The 20,926-nt window shown below is 47.6% G+C and overlaps 1 protein-coding gene across 9 annotated transcripts in view; it reads left to right on the top strand.

The window, feature by feature from the left end:
* HERC1 (HECT and RLD domain containing E3 ubiquitin protein ligase family member 1) overlaps nucleotides 1-20,926 on the top strand; it is a 2,101,515-nt gene that overhangs the window by 861,432 nt on the left and 1,219,157 nt on the right. The gene's annotated exons all lie outside the window — the stretch shown is intronic.

Raw genomic sequence — 20,926 nt, 5'->3', positions numbered from 1 at the left:
AGTCTTCCTTGATGCAGTCTTGGGTCCAGTCGAAGTCCGCCCAAGTGTCAAAATGGTCAAAGAGTGTCTTGGTTTCAGAGGTTGAGAGTCTTGTTCCACGAAGAATCTGAGGACCTACCCACAGGGGAGCCCTTAAGTACCCTAAGGAAAGGGTTTGAACGACTCAGGGGTCCCGCCCAGAGGAGGGGTTGGGCAAAGGGAAGGATACTCCCCTGGTCTTTGTCCAGTTTTGCGCCAAAGAAGAAGCCAGGGGTTCCTGAACTGGCAAATGTGCCCTTCAAAGCAGTCTGAAGCAACCGGCAAGCTACACCTCCCTGTGACAGGAAACCTATTTTTCTACCTTCTCATGTTCGAGCTCAGTAGCAGTAGGGCAAAATCGGGCCTGTGGTTGGCAGCAGCACTAGGTTGCTGGCAGACCCTGAAAGGCTGTTACTTGGAGTACAGGGGTTCCCCTAAGGAGCCGCCCAGTACTTGGGATCATCCTTGTAGCTCTTAAATTGGTGTTGAGGTATGATTCCAACATGTTTTCTACAAAACATGAACAGGTCCAGTGCAGCCATTATATAGTTAGACATCACGTATTAACTGATGCCCACTATATACCTTAAAATGGCTGACCGCTCTTACAAAGCCTGAATAATTAAATCCGGGGTTTGTAGGGGTGTCCAGCTCATGCAGGGGCACCCTCGCATTTGTAACCAAGCACACTTCCTATCATAGGGGTGACTTATAGATTTTGAGTGCAGTGAACTCAGACATAAGGAAACATATCTGTTATGAGAGGTGAAAGCAGCATCTCACACAGGCTGCAATGGCAGTTCTGTACTCAAGTTTAAGTAGACTTCCACGGCTGGCAAAATACATGCTGCAGCCCATGGGAGCCTCTGGTGTACCTATGCCCTGAGTACCTTAGTACCATATACTAGCGACTTATAAGGGTACACCAGTAGCCAATTGTGGATGTACCAAAGTACTTACCAGAGCCAATTTACGGGAGAGAGAACAGTTGCTGGGGTCCAGACTATTAGGATCCTAGCAGTCTACAGACAAAACACACTGACACCAGATACAAAGAAGGGGGTAACCATGAAAGCAGATTCTGCTTTCCTACACCCCCCAAACGTAAGGACATGAGGCTAACCTTGCCCATTTGAGTCTTCATTTTCTTTGTGGAAATATCTGGAAAGTCCATCTTTGTTGGCATGGTTACTCCTAGGTCTATGTTCTACTGAAAGGCCATCCCCTGTAGAGAAATGGACCACCTCAAAAGTTTGAGGTTTTCACCCTTCATCTGTTTAAGCCATAAGAGGGGCTTATGGTCTATCTGAACAATGAAGTGAGTGCCAAACAGGAATGGCCTCAACTTCTTCAAGGTCCAGGCCACAGGAGAGGCCTCCCTCTGATCTGACCAATGCTTCTCCCTGGGGGTCAACTTTCTGCTTATAAAAGCTACTGGTTGATCCTGACCTTCTGTATGAAGCTGTGACAATACTGCACATATCCCTATCTCAGAAGCATCTGTATGGACAATGAATTGTTTGGAGTTGTCAGGACTTTGCATAATTGGAGCAGGGCACATGGCTTGCTTCAGGTTATCAAAGGCCTTGGGGGCACTACTACCACCAGAGCTATTGCTAGGGGCACTAGGAGGTTTAGGATCAATAGTAGCAGTATTGGTGTGGCCTTTTTCCTTACACAAATAGCACCAAGGTTTCTTGTTAGAGGAGGAAGATGAATTGGACCTACTCCCAGAGGAAGATTTTTTGAGGACCTTCAAAAGACTTTATTTCCTTTAGATTTCTTCCCACTTTTCTCTTGGACCTTAGAAGAATCTTGGTTCTTCTGGTCACTACTACCATGAGACTTTTGTTTCACCCTGGTGCGGACCCACTCATCTGCCTTCTTTCCAAATCTTGGGGAGAGGTCAGATCTGAGTCCACCAGTACTGGTGCAGTTGCTGATTTTTGACAGTTATTAAGGATGTGCTTGCTCACAAGTAAATTGTACAGTCCCTCACAATCATGCACATTACTTCTATGAAGCCAGCCTTCCAGAGCCTTAATAGCACTATATACAAAATCTAACCAGTCTTAAGTGTTTGCCTTTTGTGCATCCCTAAACTTAGCCCTGTATTGCTTATTGGTAACCCAAACCCACTTATGATGGCACTCTTCAAGACTTTGTTATTGTCTGCATTTTCTTCCTTCACAGTTAAGAGTTTATCTCTATCTTTGTTAGCAAAGGAGAGCCACAGAATAGCTGCCCACTGGCCCTGAGGAACCTTCTGAACTACACAGGCCCGCTCTAAAGCAGCAATCCACTTATGAATGTCATCACCTGCTGGTAAGGAGGGACTATCCTGCTCAAGTTCCTAGTGTCAAAGGAGTGTTCCCTAACTCTAGGTTCACCAGTGCTGCCACCATGGGATGATTCTAATACCAAATTCATCTAAGCCCTCTGGACCTCTAGGGTTTCCTTATCTAGGGCCAAATGTTCTTTCTTGATTCTGAGCTTTGCTCTCTCATAGTTGAACAGGTGGTATTCCATTTCTAAAGAATAATCTCTCTTGCTAGAGATGGAGGTCTCTATTGCAGTGGCAGAGGAGGGACCTCCCCTGAGCACTTTGTACCCCCCAGGAGGAACAAAGGGGGTTCTACCTCAAGGGCATCTCTCTGTGTCACTAGAGATATTCCCTGGGGACTAGAGTTCTCCAGTAAGGGGTCTTCAGACTCCTCTTGGACATGCTCAGAAGCAGAGTCATTGGTGTTGGACATCCCGGCTCATCTTCTGAAGCATCACCACCCATATCCAAGTTATCCTGCCCATCTGACCTTTTTCCTTTGTAGCAATAACTATTCTCCAAAGATGACTTCACTGTTATATGCAACTCTCCAAATGTCACTTCTAAATAAACATCATAGTCTTGAGCAAGGTCTCCATGCTTTCAATTAAATGCTCAATATTTTAGCTCGAATAATCCTAGCACAAGGCATATTTGCTTGTTTTGAGCATTTTATAGTTTTTGTGAGCCTCCCATATAACAAAGTTTTTGTACTTTAGTGCAGTCCATGCACTACTCATGTGTGCACTGCTAAACAAGTGGTTTCCAAAAGGGATCCAACTGACTTCAGTACTCAGACACACAGAATCGAAATTTGCCTAGCTTACGTAACGGTAAGTTTCAATTCTATTAAGGACACGGAGGCGAGGATTATGCTATATCTTCCTTCGCTTTATTAACATAAAGACTCCACAGCAGCTTAGGAAAAGATATATGATAGTAACAAAAAATGCTTTAAGGCCTAAAGCATTTGACGGAACGTTCAACAGATCAAAACAACAACTCCCAGGAGTCTCTTTGTATAATGACAGTCCATAGTCCTTCCACTCTGTCCATCACCGCTATAAACCCGGCCTTCTCTTCCTCTTCCTCCTCTTTCTTCGCGCAGATCACGCCTGAACCTCATTGATCCTACTTAGCACCCTCGTTGCCTGTCGAAAAAGAAACAGCGTAAGCGAGGTGGCCCAGGAATGCAACAATAAGGCGAGGAGCATTCAGTGACTAATACAGCACAGACAATGTAAAGGAAAACGCTTTACTTACTGCCATACGGGTGGGTAGAGACACCACTGTGTAGCCTGGGTGGGATAATCCTCGCCTCCGTGTCCTTAATAGAATTGAAACTTACCGTTACGTAAGCTAGGCAAATTTCGATTCTATGTCGGGACCGGAGGCTTCAGATTATGCTAGTTTAAAGCTTACTTACCACCAACTGGGCCAAATCCACCACCGGCTTAAAATAAAACCTCTTAAAGGTGGAATCCGAGGACCAATCCGCCGCTCGCATTAGGTCCTCCAAGCGAGCACCCACCGAGAACGCCTTAGAGGCCATGGCCCCTCTGGCAGAATGTGCTCCAAAGAGAGTAGTATTGATGCCTGCTTCTTGCATGACCCACCGCACCCACCGAGCAATAGTGGGGGAGGAGACAGCTTTGTGTGGCTTCCGCAGAGCAATCAACAACTGACGTTGGCCCGGGGGGCGCAAATCCAAGGTCAGATCCTCATATGCTTTGAGGCATTGCACAACACACAACTTAGGAGTGTCAAGAAAAGCTGGATAGGAAATGGATCGCGACAACGTTTTTGTGCGTCGGCCCACGGTAAAAGTGACCCCATCCGGGGAAAAAATGCGTGCAGATATATCCAGCGCGCGCACGTCAGAGACGCGTCTACAAGAAATCAAACATAACATGGCCAACTTTGCCGACAGTTCCTTAAGAGACAGATAGGAATTGGCCGGCCAGGACAAGAACAAGTTCAGAACCAAATTGACGTCCCAAAGGACGGAGTACCTGGGTTCAGGAGGCAACGCGAGACGAATAGCCCGCAGAAGCCGGCAAACAAAAGGATGCTCCCCTACTGGGTGGCCATCGATGTTGTCATGGCCTGCCGAAATCGCCGATCGAATAGCATTGATCGTTCTATAGGCCAAGCCCTTGTCAGCTAGGTGAGCCAGGAAATTCAGCACGGGAACGAGGCCTGCGACCAAGGGATCCAAATCCCTTCGTAGACACCAACGCATCCACTTAAGCCAAGCGGATCTGTAGCGCTTCGTCGTACTATCGGCCCATGCTTTGGAGAGCAAGTGTTCAGCAGACCCCGAAAGGTCTGGGAGCGACCAGCTTCTCCTGAGAGCCTCCATGCCACGAGGCGGAGAGAGCTCTGCGTGACAAGAGGATGCGGTTCCCGATCCGGATTTGTCAGGAGCAGAGGAAACAGGGGGAGTAGGATTGGAAAATCCCAAGAAAGTTCCAGAAGAACCGGAAACCACACTTGAGACCTCCAGAGCGGTGTAACCAACACCAACTCCGCTCCTTGGCGGCGTATTTGGGCCGCCGCTCGCATTATCATGGAGAACGGGGGAAACGCAAACGGCTGTTCCCGACTCCAATCCTGTAGAAAGGCATCCGTGGCCTCCGCCAGAGGGTCCGGCCTCCAGCTGAAAAAACGCGGCAGCTGGTGGTCGAGACGGGACGCAAACAGGTCCACTGAAAACAGACCCCAGAGAGTCTGTAACCACCGGAAGACCTCCGGATCCAGTTTCCACTGACTGGCGTCCCTGAGGTGTCTGGAGTGCCAATCCGCTACCTGGTTGGCCTGACCCGGTAGATATTCTGCCGTCACCGCAATGTGACGCGACAGGCAGTAGTCCCAGAAGTCCTTCGCCAGATCCGCCAAAGCGCGGGAACGAGGACCTCCTAGATGGTTCACATAACAAACCGCTGAAACATTGTCCATCCGTAAAAGGACACAGGCCTTGACCGAATCCTTGGTCCAACAACGGACTGCGAAGGAGCCCGCCAGGAGCTCCAAACAGTTGATATGCAATCGTTGTTCTTCTGAAGACCAGGCGCCGACGGTGGAAAAATCCCCGCACCGGGCGCCCCAGCCCGACCTGCTGGCATCGGACTCTATGACTAGGTCCGGGGCCGATCCGAAGATCGCCCGACCATTCCATGCCTCCATGTGAGACAGCCACCAAGACATTTCCTCCTTCACTTCTTCTGTGAGGGGAACCCACTGATCGTAGCTCATTCCACGACGTAGGTGTTGCGCCTTCAGGCGTTGGAGCGCCCTGTAATGCAGGGGGCCTGGGAAAATCGCTTGGATGGAGGACGACAGAAGTCCTACCACCTTGGCGATATGGCGCAAAGAAGTGCGATCTTTGGCGATCGTCTGCCGGAGCAGGTGTCGTATTTTCGCGACTTTCCGACCCGGCAGGCTCAAGACAGCCTGCACCGAGTCCACTACGAAACCCAGGAAGATAATCCTCTGAGTGGGAACCAAAACCGACTTGGAGCCGTTGATAATGAACCCCAGTCTCTGAAGAAGGTGCACGGCCTGCCGAAGCTGGCTCGCCAACACCTCCGGGCACTGCCCCATGAGGACGATGTCGTCTAAGTACACCAACATTCGGACCCCCTGACTCCTGAGAAACTCCACTACCGGGTGGAGCACTTTCGTGAAGCACCAGGGGGCCGACGACAGACCGAACGGTAGCGCGGCGAACTCGAACACCCTGTCGTTCCATATAAACTGAAGGAAACGACGATGCGGGGGGTGGATGGGGACAACCAAATAGGCATCCTTGAGATCCAGTCTCACCATCCAATCCCGAGGGAGGAGTACGTCTCGAAGGAGGTGGATACCCTCCATCTTGAAATGTCGATAGACCAACCACCCGTTGAATTCTTTGAGATTGTTCAGACGTCTTTTGCCCCCATCTGTCTTGTCCACTAGGAAGACATTGCTGAGGAAACCGTTTGGATGGCGGGTTGATAGGCGGATGGCCCCTTTGCGGAGCAGTTCCGAGACCTCTCCGTCTACCAACCGCGCGTCGGATTCTGAAAACACCATTGGCCGTGGGGGCACCGCTTGCGTGGGCTGGTCGTAGAACTCTATGTGGAACTCACGTACAGTTTGCAAGACCCAAGCGTCGGCAGTGAGCAACTCCCACTCCTCGTAAAAGGCTGCCAACCTCCCCCCAATCGGAACTTGATCCAAACAGAGTACACTTACCGGAGGCATTTCCTTGTCCAGAGTTCTTCCTGAACCCTCTGCCGCCGAAGCGCTGCCCTCTGGTGCGGTAGAAGTTGTTAAAGTTTGCTGAGGTCTGGTATTGGCCTCTGCCGGAGCCTTGTCCTTTATTGTTGGCTTGCTGGCCACGGCCGGTCGCGCGGCCCCTACCGCGACCGGCCCCTCCGGAGAAACGTTGGTGAAACACCCGTTTAATGCTGGATTGAGCCTTGTCCAGCGATGTGAACGTGTCCACGAATTTGCCCAGCTCTCTGATAAAGGGCTCGCCAAAGAGGCCACCCTGGGCAACGGCACCCGCCTCAGACGAGGCCAGGTCCCCCAACTTCGGATCGAATTTAATCAAGAGCGAACGCCGCCGCTCAGTAGACAGTGCGCAGTTGGCATTGCCCAAGAACACGATCACCCTCTGGGCCCAATTAGAAAGCACCTCCGGAGAAATGACGGTGCCATTTGCCTTCGCCTCCTCCGCCATATCGAGGATCTTCGTGGCAGGCCCTACCGCATCCAACAGCTTATCCTGGCAGGCCCGCCAGGACCGATCGATGCCCTTCCTGGGATCCTTCATAAACTTTGCCAAGAAGGTGGCCATCTTAGCATCCAACTCCGGGGTCATGGCCACCTTACCCTCCAAAGTCGGTCTAGGGCATTCCCCACGCAGGCAACCCCTTGCCTCCTTCTCCAGCGGCTTGCGTAGCCTGCCCGCTACAAACTTCGCCACCATCTCCCCCGGTGTCCAAGCCGCGGAGCGAGGGTGGACGATCTCGTCCGGGTCCAGCATGCCCGACTCATCTCGTGGCATCTCCTTGGCAGAGGACGCCGGAAGCCAAGATCGGGTCGACTCTCCGTCGTCATCGGTGTCTGGAGAGTCGTACACAGGAGAAGCGGGGGCCGTCGACACGTCCCCTGAAGTACCCGGATCCGCCAAGGGAGCAGGGGGCACCGCCGTTGCCTTCGCCAGGAAGGCGTCCCGTAGACGTTCAAACGCGCCCCTGTCCACACCTTGGGCCTCCGAGGACGGGCCTTCCCTACAGGGCCTCTTCGGTGCGGGCGGCAACCCGCCAGATGTCCCCGGGAGTTTGGGGGTCGGAGGCACATGCGCTGACGCCAGCTTCGCGCATTCTTCCACAATGCGGGCGGAGAGGCGGTCCTCCATAGGCCCTACCACCTCCGTCACGCAGCGATAAATCGAATTATCCACCGCCTGGTAAAATTCGTCGTCCTGCAGGTAGGAGTAGGGTTCTTCCTCGTACTCCCCTTCCATCCTGAAGCACAGGGGTAATTCCGGGACACCCTGGAGGGCGGCAGTCGAGATAAGTCTCGGATATGGGCAGGCCAACTGGCTGCGATCACTTTGTGGGTCAACTGACGTGGCAGGTGGGGCAGCACCAACCCCCCAGCGCGCAGACTCTCCTCGCCGGGACCGAGTCTCCGCACCCCTCAAGCGCGCCATGCCACACACGATCAAAAGAGGTGCACAAAGTTCACCCGAAGGTGTTTTACGCGGTCAGCGCCGCAATACAGACCCCAACGGGGCGTCAGAACAGGGAGGTACAGAGGCACCAGGTGTCAAGAGGGGTACGCGAGGGCTGGCTCCTGCGCAAGCAGACTCCACGGCGCGGCTCCTGTAACTGCGGAGGCGCGCCGAAGAGTCGGCGAGACGTTAGGACGCCCCCTGGCGGCTTACTCACTCACCGCACACAAATGGGAAAGAAAGATCGCGTAGGAACGATGGAACGTTCCCGCGACTGGGGGCTCTGCAATGGAAAAATAAACCACGGAGTGAGTCCCCCAACGATCGTACATATAATACAATCAGTAAACACATAAAGGAAACATGAAAAGCACTTATATGGCTGCGGGAGCAGCGAAGAAAGAGGAGGAAGAGGAAGAGAAGGCCGGGTTTATAGCGGTGATGGACAGAGTGGAAGGACTATGGACTGTCATTATACAAAGAGACTCTTGGGAGTTGTTGTTTTGATCTGTTGAACGTTCCGTCAAATGCTTTAGGCCTTAAAGCATTTTTTGTTACTATCATATATCTTTTCCTAAGCTGCTGTGGAGTCTTTATGTTAATAAAGCGAAGGAAGATATAGCATAATCTGAAGCCTCCGGTCCTGACATAGAATCCTATACCATGCTATTAAACCTGCCAGCCTTGTGTGGTCTTCCCCCAAACATTTTGCCTACTTACCTCCTCTTTTTACTGATTCTTTTCGTTGGCATTAGGACTCTGAGCACTTTACCGCAGCTGACCATTGCTAAAATGCGAGTGCTTCTCCCCCAAACATGGTAACATTGGTGTATACACAACTAGCATATTTAATTTACTTACAAATATCTTATTAAAGCGGTATACCATATACCCAGGGCCTGTAAATTAAATGCTGCATGTGGGTCTGCAGCACTGACTGTGCCCCCCACACAGGTAGCCATTTAACCATGTCTCATGCCTGCCAATGCAGAGCAGCCTGTGTGTGCAATTTTACTGCCATGTCGACTTGGTATTCAAAACCCCTTGCCAAGCCTTAAACATCTCTTTTATTACACATAAGTCACCCTTAAGGTAGGCCCTAGGTAGCCCATAGGCCAGGGTGCTATGTTACTAAAAGGTAGGGCATGTACATTTAAGTTTTGCATGTCTTTGTAGTGAAAAACACCTACATTTGTTTTTCACTTCTGTGAAGCCTACTCCTTTCATAGATGAACATTGGGAATTCCTCTGTATAATCTTTTGAGCTGTAATTCCTATTTAGAAAATAGAAGCTGTGTCATGTTTTGCATCTTTGGAATAGCAATGATAAATCCTCTTTACCGGTAAGATTGGATTTCATATTACTATTTGACATATGCCACTTTTACAAAGTGGACATTTCTCTGCTCTTACAGCTCTGTGTGCTTTTAGCCTGTCTCCGGTACACTCCAACATTATTCCAGTTGCACTTTGAGGTTTAGGAATGTTGCAAAGAGAATTCAGTTTATTCTTTCTTTTTCTTCCCACCTTTGTTTGCTTGGTGCATGAAGATGTACGTTTCAAAAACACGTTTTTTTCACATTTGATCTATAACGCATATTAGCAAGCCCTTTATCGCTGTTTTAGCGGCAGTTTCCTGTAGCTAAAATTGCAATAATTTTAACGAGGTTCCTTGCTAATATGCTCCTATGTGATTGTGTTTGTTTAACGTAGTGTACGGTTCTCAGACAATGGTCTATTTTTATCGGGTCACTGGAAACTCCAAAAGGTTGTCCTTGTCCCCCCCAGAAATTGAGTGTCTCCTCCGCATCTGGAAATACGGCGGTGCAAAGGAGTCCTGCGACTCTCCCCACAGTGCTCCTACCTCCGGTCCAGACGAACACGGGATCAGCTGCCAGTCTGCTTCCTCAGATGCGGGCTTGCTCCCTGATCGTCCGGGGGCCTCCTCACGGAGCGCTTCCGCAGCTGCGCTAAAATGTTCACTCGCTCAGTCTCCACATTTGAACATGACGGAGGCACTCCGGTTGAAGTTATCAAGTGCAAAAAAATATTTTCAAAGTCATGAGAACAATGTAAGTATTTTGGTAGCCAGCCCTATATAAATGTGTGTCTGTGTGTACATACGTCTTGCACACACGTCTTGTACACGTTTTCATATAGAGGTATGTGTATATCTGTCATCAAAGTATGAAGAGCGCTGCACTCCAGGAAGGGTGTTTTACAATTTGATTTATTCACCAAGTAGAAATATCGCCATGGCAGTGTATATGGCAATATTTGTAATTGGAGAACACATCAAATCACAGAACAACCTTTCTAGAGTGCAGCGTTTTAAGTAGTATGATGATACTTTATCTTTGACGACTTCTTGTTCAGATCTTGCTCCATGCTCTCTTGAGCTGGGTTCTTTGTTTCCCTTCTTCCAGTTCTACAAAACAATTTGGCTAAGATAATGCTTTCCTGTTGTGAGGAGCGATGGCTCAGTAGCTTTGCCTTCTGTCGTAGGTTCCCCAACTAGTCGCCAACCTTGTTTCAGGTTCTGCAGTGCCTGTGCACTCATTTTGGGCCCATGCTGTATGTTATCTCCGGACACAATTCTCTAACTCTGTCAGAAGTAACTATATGCTTTTCTTCTTCTGCTTTTGTTACCTGTGGTTGCTACCACAGTTCTTGGGCTGCATGGCTAGTTCTAATCAGGGATTTTGATCCAATCAGTTTGCATGCCCTCCTCCATGGATGTTTTTTTGCTTTGGTTTCTGATTCAAAGGTAAAGAATCTGCAGCAAAATGGCTTTATCAGATGAACAAGTTGCTTACCTTTGTTAATGCCTTATCTGGTAGAGAAAAGATCTAGCCGCAAATTTCTTACCAAGCCTCCCTTCTCTGCAAACTTATTTATTCAGATCTTTCATATCCAGCTTGATATCGGGATATTTCTCCAGCTTGATATTGATAGACTCCTGGCAGATACGTCTTCATTAACTGAGGCAGAGAGATCTATTGGCACACTGTTTCCATGCCCAGTTTCTGTCAGTGGCTTCATGTTTTTGACGCAGAATGTAGTCACCGAAGAAACTGACATCAGTGCATTGGGAAGGGACATCGACATCACATCCGGGGGTCGACGTCACTACGTAGTCACGCAACGCCGTCTACCGACACGCAGAGGTACTGTGAAAAATGTTTCCGGATTCAGTCTGGCTTCTCGGGAGAATTCAAAGGCAAGGAATCTGCGGCTAGATCCTGTCTCTACCAAATAAGGCATTACCAAAGGTAAGTAACATGTTAAGGGAAGCATTACTTGCACTGATTGGTAGGCCTTGGGATATAAACAAATGGTGAGCAGGTGCATGATTAGATGTTCGCCTAGTAAAGCAATGTGTACACAGCACAAATAGTCCGAAAACCCAACATTTAATCAGAGCTATCAAACAGCGAAACATACATTTCAGAGTTGATCCTTATTACATCAAAACATTATAATGCTTTAATTGTATTGAGCTACCGAAAAGTATTGTGAACATGTAACAGTGTTGAAGAAATATCCACCCATGCAATACTCAGAGGGCCAGATGTATCAAAATTGAATTTTGATTCGCTATTATAGACTTGCAAAATGCAATGTTTGTATGTTTCTGCAAATATTTTGCGTTTCCTTACCATTCCTATATTGCGAGTCGCAAAGGAGGAATGGCTTCCCATTAATTTCTATGGGCCTAGGAATGAATGGGAATTGCATGCGCAATTAGCTAGTACGCAATAGGTCAGGGTTCTGCAAACTGGGGCGCGCCCCCCCTGGGGGGGGCGCGGCACCATCCCAGGGGGGGCGCGGGCTCTTCCCTTTGTGCCCGTTCCTTTATCTGGGTGATTATCCCGGGAGGGGGCCAATTCATGGAGTCGACAGCTTCGGCTGCAGTGCAGGCAAGGAGTCTCCTCTGCTAAAAACGAAAGCTAACAAACAGACACGCATTTAGCTTTAGCAGAGGAGACCCCTTGCCTCCCACTGCAGCTGAAGCTGTCGACTCCGTGAATTGGCCCCCTCCTGGGAGAGTTAGCTCTTCCCAGAAGGGAGAGAAGGTTTCCGGAGAGGGTTGGAGGCACGGGCGGGGTGGGCTCTGGCCCAGGGCCCCAGCATTACAAGGGGGGCGGGAGTGAGGGGGAGGGGGGGCGGGAGTCCTTCAGTTATTTTGGGAAGGGAGGGAGAGATTGCAATTCGGGTTTGGTCTGCGGTCATCAACTCATGAGGATCTTTGTGTGGGGCACCGAAGTGTCTGTGTTCAGGGATGTTGATCTGCAGATTCGAATTTGAATCATCAAATGTGTGAGGGATGTCGGGGGGAGCCGGCCACCAGACGTCCGTTATGTTGCCATGTGGGTGAATAGATGTATGGGTGGAGTGGTGGATGTATGGGTGGATGTATGGGTGGAGTGATGGGTGGAATAGTGGATGTGTGGGTGACATGGTGGATGTATGGGTGGGGGGTGGATGGATGAGTGAGGGGATGGATGGATGGATGGATGGATGGATGGGTGAAGGGGTGGAGGGATGGTGGGAGATAGGATGGATGCATGAGTGGAGGGATGGATGGCAGTGGATGGATGTGTGTATGGTTGGAAGGGTAGATGGATGGGTGGAGGATGGATGGATTAGTGAAATGGTGGATGGATCGATGGGGGGTGGATGGTGGACGAGTGGGTGGATGGATGAGAGAGGTGATGGATGTAGTGATGGGTAAAGGGGTGAGTGAATGAATGGATGGATGGATGAGTGAATGGGTGGATGTGGAGATGGATGGGTGATTGAGGAGGGTGGATGGACGGGGGGATGGATGGAGGAGTGAAGGGGTGGGTGAGGTGTCAATGGATGGATTCATGAGTGGATGAGTGGATGGATGAGTGGGTGGATGGGTGAAGGGTGGGTGGAGGGATGCGTGGGTGGGTGAGGGGGGAATGGAGAGAGAAGGGGAGGATGGATGGATGGATGAGTGAGGACATGGATGAATGATTGGCAGAGTGGATGGGCAGGTGTGTGCATGGATGGGTGAGGAGAGGAGCATGGAGATGGATGGGTCAGAGAGTGCATGCATGAGTGGGGGGAGGGTGGAGAGCGGGAGGGATGGATGGATGGGTGGGTGGATGGATGGATGAGTGGGGACATGGATGAATGATTGGCAGAGTGGATGGGCAGGTGTGTGCATGGATGGGTGAGGAGAGGAGCATGGAGATGGATGGGTCAGAGTGCATGCATGAGTGGGGGGAGGGTGGAGAGCGGGAGGGATAGATGGATGGATGGGTGGATGGATGGATGAGTGGGGGGTTGAGTTGGTGGACGGATGAGTGACTGGGTGGATGGATGAGTGGGTGGGGGGGATGGCTGGATGGGTGAGAGGGTGGGTGGTTGGAGGGATGAGTGAGTGGATGGATGAATGGAGGAGTGGATGGATGAGTGGGAGGATTTCTTGGCTGAAGGGGTGAGTGGTTGAAGGGGTGAGTGGTGGCTGGATGAGTGGGTGGATGGATGGATGGGTGGAAGAGTGGATGGATTGGTGAGGGGATGGATTGAGTGAAGGGACACCCCTAACTGTATCAGCTACCGAGGCCTCCTCTTGGATACCTCTACCCCTGGGAGTAACCTTGGAGGAGGGTGATGAAGGGCTCTCTAACAGCAAGGGGGGAAGGCCCCGGGCCCAGATGGGGTCCCCATTGATTTAATAAAAGCAGAACCAAACTTGTGGGCTCCTATTTTGGTGCGGACTTTTAACTGTGCGGCAGAAGGTAACATCCCTCCCTCCTGGGGCCAATCAGTTATTATTCCCCTATTCAAAAAAGGTAGCAAATCTGAGGCTTCCAATTATCGTCCTATCTCTTTGCTGGACGCCTCAGTAAAGGTCATGAGCAGAATCCTGCTCAAAAGACTAGAAACCTGGGCAACAGACTCGAATATTTTAACAAAAGTGCAATATGGCTTCAGGAAAGGCATGAGCACTTTGGAGCAATGTGTAAATTTGGACCTCATTTTTAATAAATACACTGTAGCTAAAAAGGGCAATCTTTTTTTATGTTTTGCTGACCTGAGCAGCGCGTTTGATTTAGTTGATCACGCTATTCTTTGGGAGGTTTTGTTAGAGTCAGGGGCACCGAGGAAATTACCCACTTCCTGGCCAGGCTTTACGAGAAACTTTCCTGTAAGGTTCGTTATGGTAGCCTAGGCGAATGTACGCCGTTTCTCAAAGTCTCACGGGGAATTCGCCAGGGATGCGTATTGGCCCCTCTTTTATTTTCTCTTTTCATTAACTGTATCGATCGCAACCTAGCCGATATCCCAGCAGATGCTCCCCTGATCGGAGGTAAACCTGTCCCAATCTTATTATATGCGGATGACGCTGTTCTTTTATCCCGCACTCATATTGGGTTACAGCGACTAATTGATAGATTTATGCTGTTTATTCAAAACAGGAGGCTCCGTGTGAATAAATCCAAGATCTATGTAATGTTGTGCGGGCAGTCTGCAAATAAACTGAAGCATAGCTTTTTCCTGGATAGCGACAAGATGACACACGTTAAATCATTTTGTTATTTGGGAATTACTTACACCAATGACGGGTCATGGACATCTGAGTTCGACAACATCAGACTGAAAATGTTGCGGACTACCAGTAGTATATTCCGATTTGCATCCAAGCTTGGATCGAGAAGTATCCCAGATATGATCAATATATATACCATCCGTTGTGTTTCTTCTGCATTGTATGGGGCGGGCGTGTGGGGTCATATTGAAGGCCCTTCGCTCCAAAAAAACTAAAACAAGTTTTTAAAGAGACTGTTATGTGTCCCTCCTTCTGCCTCTGTACAACTAATCCATGACGAGGTAGGGATGGAGTTTATCTCTGACTTAGCAGCCGTTCGGCCACTCTTATTGTGGCGTTCTATTTGGGCTAAGCCAGAGACTCGATTCACTCAAGAGATTATTCTTGACTGTATAGGATTGGATCACTCATTACGCATACAGTGGTTGAAATACATTCATTTCTGGTATAAAACCTTATTTGAAATTGATGTTCTCCTTGACCCCGAATTGGCAGTTGCAATCCCCAAAAAAGAAATTAAACAGACATTTTTAAACTTTAGAAAGAATGAGCGAGATAAGGTGCATGGCAAGTTAGCATCTGTGCAGTTCTATAGGGGACTGAACTTAATCCCGGGGTTTCAAACCTATCTTGCGAACGTGTCTCGTCCCTCCCATCAATTTGTGCTAACCCAAGTCAGATTGGGTATTGTACACCACCTTGTTGCATTCCCAAACCAGAAAATAAGATCTGAGACTCTCTGCCCGTGTGACAACACATCACGCCAGAGCTGCTGTCATTTTCTACTTTTTTGTAAATTTTATCACTTTTTAAGGGTAAAGTATCTAAAACCCATCTTTTTAAAATACAATATCCGAACCTCAAAGAGCGCTCTAGTACTATTATCTTCCCTAGAGAACTTGGATATTTGTTTCTTTGTTGCTACTTTTATTTTGAAATGTACAGCTGCCAGGAAGAGCATAGTGCTGCTATAACTTTATATATTCCTGTCTGTACATAAATGTCCTTTTTTATGCTGTATATAGTATCTTAACTCTGTTTAATGCCCACAGTATGTAAATGTACGGTCCTTTTTGTTCATATACCAAATTAACCTCCCTGTGTTTGCCCGAGCCATATTTGATCTTTTGCTTCAAAATGTACAGCTGCCAGGAAAAGCACTTGGTGTGATAATTATATTTATTCCTGTCTGTACATGCATGACCTCTTCCATAGCTTTTTAGCTCCGTTTTTATCTCTAATTATATATTGTTGTCCAGTGTATGTTAGTATATGTTCCCTTCTTTTTTTATGTACTACTCCCGAGTACATTTTGAGTCACTTTGTTTAGAATTATCACATATGCAATGAATTGTTTTTAGTTGTTTTGCTTGTATGATTTGTATTTCTCAAATCGAATAAAAGCTTATGACTTGACTTGACTTGGATGAAGGGATGGATGGATGGATGATGGATGGATGGGTGAGGGGGTGGATGGAGGGATGGATGGGTGAGATGGTGGATGGAGGGAAGGATGGGTGAGATGATGGATAGAGGGATGGATGGTGGATGGGTTTGCAAGTGGTTGAAGGGGTTTGGATGTGGATGGGGCACAGATGGAGGGACGGAATGAATGGTGGGGGAGTTGGTGGATGACAAGGTGTACATGATGGATGGGGAGGGTTGTGATGACTTCCTTTGCCTTGGAGGATTGTGTTTTGAGCTGTGTGGTACGCCTCTGTAGTTTCGCCACACCCACTCACAGGCCTGCAGTTTGCTAGGCACTCTTGTTGTGTTGAGCATTGTTTGCTGGATATGGCCCGTGGTGTGCGCGTTGTAGTCGATCATGTGGTGTGCCGGATTCCCGAGGTTCCGGTCGGGTGGTGGGGGGGCCCAACATCTGGGGGAATTCAGCTGGGGGGGCTCAACCTGGAAAGGTTTGAATACCTCTGCAATAGGTACTCTCAAATTGCGCATGCAGTTTCAAGGGTGCAAGGGTACCAAAAGAACACCCCGCTGCACCCTGGCACGTTTGTGAGCCACATGGCACTTAAAAAAATGCAAAATTGTGCATTTTTTTAAGGATTTGCAATTTACCACCAACTTGAAATCATTGGTAAAATGTGATTCCTTAAAGCAGGATCGCAAATTTAAAAGTGCTTCCTGCATTGCATTTAGGGAATTGCAAATTGCTGTTTTTTAAATGCATTCGCACAATAGGTAATCACAAAAATTGTGATTCCCTATTTTGCGATTCCCTTCTGAGATGATACCTTCCAAAAGGCTTTTTCCCCATTCGCAAACAGGCTGATTCTGCGATTCGACCTGTTTGCGAACAGGAAAAAGCTTGATACATCTGGCCCAGAGTCTGAAAAGGTTTGTTGACAAAAGAAGAAATATTAGTCCGTGAATTACAGCGACAACTGACAAGGCGATCCCTTAAAATCAGCACTGGATGAAATCTCGATGAGAGAATACAAGCTTCTAGCATTGATCACATAACCAAATTCTTAGACAATGAGTGCCGGGTGCTTTAGCTGAGCTCGTTACAAGCAGAGGGTGGCATTCACTTGTAACAGAAATGTGAACTGTTTTGTCTGAGAAGCTGACATGATTTTCATTCTTTAAGAGCCAAAACCTAGAGTTGCTTAACCCTGTGGAGCATGAGGAAAAAAACAAAAACAGCCGAGCAGGTTACATTTGCACTAAAACAAGCAAAACGTTTGTAAGATTCATAATCAGATTCAAAGGAGATGTTACTTTTTCATTATTGGCTATAGGCACCTTTAACTGTCTGTTGAAAGACTTATTGTGTACTTCTAGCAGGCTTAGGGTCAGCCCATTTTCATCCAATTCTTGTATTTGTCCCTTCCCTGAACCATACTGTACTATTCTTCTAAGTGGTTGACATCTTTTCTTCCACAACTGAATAGTTTTATCTTTTCCGATGGATGCTTCTTACCACAGAGTGCTAACCTTTAGAATATCCCCATTTGCCAGACTGGCTCCAGACACTTTTTCTTGATACCCCATGTCATGTGCCAGTTGGTGCCATTGTGCACCTCCTTTTCAGACTCCCCTCTGCCCCAGAAAATGACAGCTGGAGCTGCGTATAGGCACCACCACACTGTACCTTTCTTTTCACGACTTTATAAGTGGATTCCGAGCTAAATCCTACATTTTGTCTCATCCTATGATGAGCACTTTTTGTCTAATCTTTTACCAGTGAGCAAGGGGACATGCCCCTCCTAAAACTCCATAGTTTAAGCTTTGTAGCGACTATCACAAACAATGGTCTGTGACAGATCCCCACTAGATGTGTCTCTGGTGTTTGAGGTCGGGCAACGACAGCAAGTCTTGTGAGGAGCTTGCCAGAGGAACTCGAAGGCGATCCAGGAGCTCGAAGCTTAGCAATATTGGAAGTCACATAAAGGCTTCGTCCACTCAAAATCAAGGCCATGGACCTAGACAAGTTATCGGTCTGGTCCTGCTGCAGGTCGTCGGTGAGGTCCAAATCTTAAGTTTTTTTTTTTTAAAACATATTTTTATTTGTCAATTGCACTTACGTTGCAGGGCTCTGCACACCAGACACATCTGCAGAATCAAACCATACATTGCCACAGGAAAAACTGACTTTTGTGGGTGACATCAAGATAGAGAATGGAGATAAACAAAGTAATACAACCAATCCCCCAACTCCTCCCTCCCAACTCCGCCTCCCTCTCCCTTTCCCCTGAAGTCGCACAGAGTTCGCATAGTCCTGGCCACAGCCTTTATACAGAACAACAGAGTCTTAGCACGATAACACACACCACCCCGGATCCCCACGCCCTGCACTTCCACATACCCGTGTACATCAGAAATCATCCCACTTAATGAACCTCTACAATAGTTGGCGGCTCTAGCCACAGACCCCGGAAATCCGCCCATCTTTTCCATATTTTGTAATGTTTGCGTGGACATCCCCTGGCTACAAATACGGATAAAAAACTCAAAAGGGTCTTGACTCCTAACTCAGCAAGGCCAAGCCAACCATAGATAATCGAACAACACAATTGCCAGTGCTGAGAACCTGATTTGTAGACACCAAATCTGAAAAAAATGGTTATTATAAATGTAACATAAAAACCTGCTTTATAAATTGCAACAGATGAATTTTAATGCTTATTTTGAAATATTCTTCAAATTTTTCAAAGACACTTATTTCGTGCATGGAAATACAAAAAATACTATATACATATTGTATACAAAAAAGTAACAAATAATTTGAACAACAAATAAACATTGAAAATTCAGACACTCTTGGCCGTTCAATCATACAACAACATACATACTTACAAACACATATATCTTGGTCTCGGTGTCAATATCATTGTGAATACATTACATGGATAAAAACATGGAAAAATTCACCCTGTTTTTTAAATAAGTAAAGTTCTTTTCAAAGTTCAAAAAGTCGGGAAGGGACTTCTCTTGCTATTCACAAAAACCGTTTGTAGATAGAAATATTTTTAGTGACCCGAGACCAGGTTGGTTGACGCGTTTCAAACCCCGCCAATTGCCGGGGTTCTCCTCAGGACCATGATTGTCACTTGGTTTGTAGATCAAACGTTCCAATGACGAGAAAGTTGTATTTCCAAACAAAGAGCTTTATCTCCGTGTTCCGATTATTATGCCATTCCATAAATCTGTAGTCCGGCCATCTCCGTTGTTAAATGACGGGTGGAGCCGCCGCCTGTGGATCTGCTTTTGCGGCGTTGTTAACAGACGTTGCGCTCCTCTCTGGTAAACTTGATGCTTCTCTGCAGCAGACGGGTGTATACTGGCTTGCCTTTGGCGCGTCGGCGGCACGCCCGCTGCGCGCTTCCGCTCTTGCATGTGCCTTTTATCCCTGTACTCCTAGCACTAGATCGCTGACCGCTACCCGGCCCACCGGAAGTGCCTTAGCTCTCCCTTCCACGCCCTCTGCGTCGGACCGGGGCGGGAAGTAGGGAAAATCGAGCACCGGCCACAGGAGCGAGGCTAAACCCCCACACTTGCACACAGCACAAGGAGGAACAGCTTTAATACCCCCAAGTAAGTTCCTTAAGTTGTTTTTAAAGAGTTAAAACAAAATGCAAATTTTAAAAATTGATCATAACAGGTATCAGGCCGTATCTCAGCAGTTTGCGGGCTCTGCCACCGCCCATCTACCACCTATGCAAAAAAAGTCTACTGGATCCAGTCTGGTACCTGGAGATATTCTCTAGGTGATGAATTATAATTATCTACCAGAGAGATAGTTACTGAAGGTAAGCAATTTGTTCTTTTTGAGCACTCTTTGAAAGTGCATGTGTTTTCGTGCTCTCTACCTTGCTAGCTGCTTCTATAACCACCCATTGCTCCTTTGTTGTTCCCTTAATCTTTCTTTGCTTTATTTTGCAGCCTGGCAGCTGTAATTTGGTACATGCTACTGTTTTCTTTCTAATGCACTTAGCAACACTTTTACATTTTTCTTAAATTTACTTCTCCAGGATGGGCATCACCCTTTGAAAAATGGCTGCTGCCACATCATGAGTCTTACACGTGCACCTGCATGGTGACTCATGAGTACATGTATTCACCCTGAGGCCGAATATTTGTGTTTTTTTCTCTATGCTGATCCCGGTCAGCATGTTTCAGCGCCGAATTGGGGTGGCCCTGCGCACAGTATTAAATTTCCCATTAGTATGCTTGGTGCATACGATCTGGGTATTCGCAGGCCCTATCTCATAAAAGCAAAAAATAGCACATTTGGAGCATGTCAAAAAATCTTTGAGGGAAAAAAAAGGCTAACTTTGAAAACCTGTATGAACACATGCAAGCATGAAGTTTGCTTCTCCCACAGTGCTGAGATTCCTGGTTAAAGGAAGGCAGCTACCTTTCGGCAACTTGAGTTTGGTGAAAAATATGTAATCTAGGTTTTTTCTAGGAAGGCATAATTATTCTATGCTTATATACGGGAGGAAGAACATTTGTGGAGCAAAGTATTTTACTGTGATACAACAGTGGAACAGGTCCCGGATAATTTAGGTACCTAAATTAATATACCTACCGTAAAGACTTCTGGAGTAAGATTTTAATATTTTATGTTGCTAGGCCTGTAGTATGCCTATGCTCTGTTTTCTCAAATGTGTTAATGCCTTAAAATTTGAATTACTGCATTAGAACGCATTGCAGATCCACAGGTATCACCCATACTAGCATGTGTAATTTAAGAAGGTACCATTAATGCCACTAAAGTAATGTGTGTCTGTATATGTGTAAATGTGTG

The sequence above is a fragment of the Lissotriton vulgaris genome, chromosome 2_2 (genome assembly GCF_964263255.1).
Source record: "Lissotriton vulgaris chromosome 2_2, aLisVul1.2, whole genome shotgun sequence".
In the NCBI taxonomy this organism is placed as follows: Eukaryota; Metazoa; Chordata; class Amphibia; order Caudata; family Salamandridae; genus Lissotriton; species Lissotriton vulgaris.
Note: the sequence above shows the minus strand (reverse complement) of the source record. Positions and strands in the feature narration are given on the sequence as shown.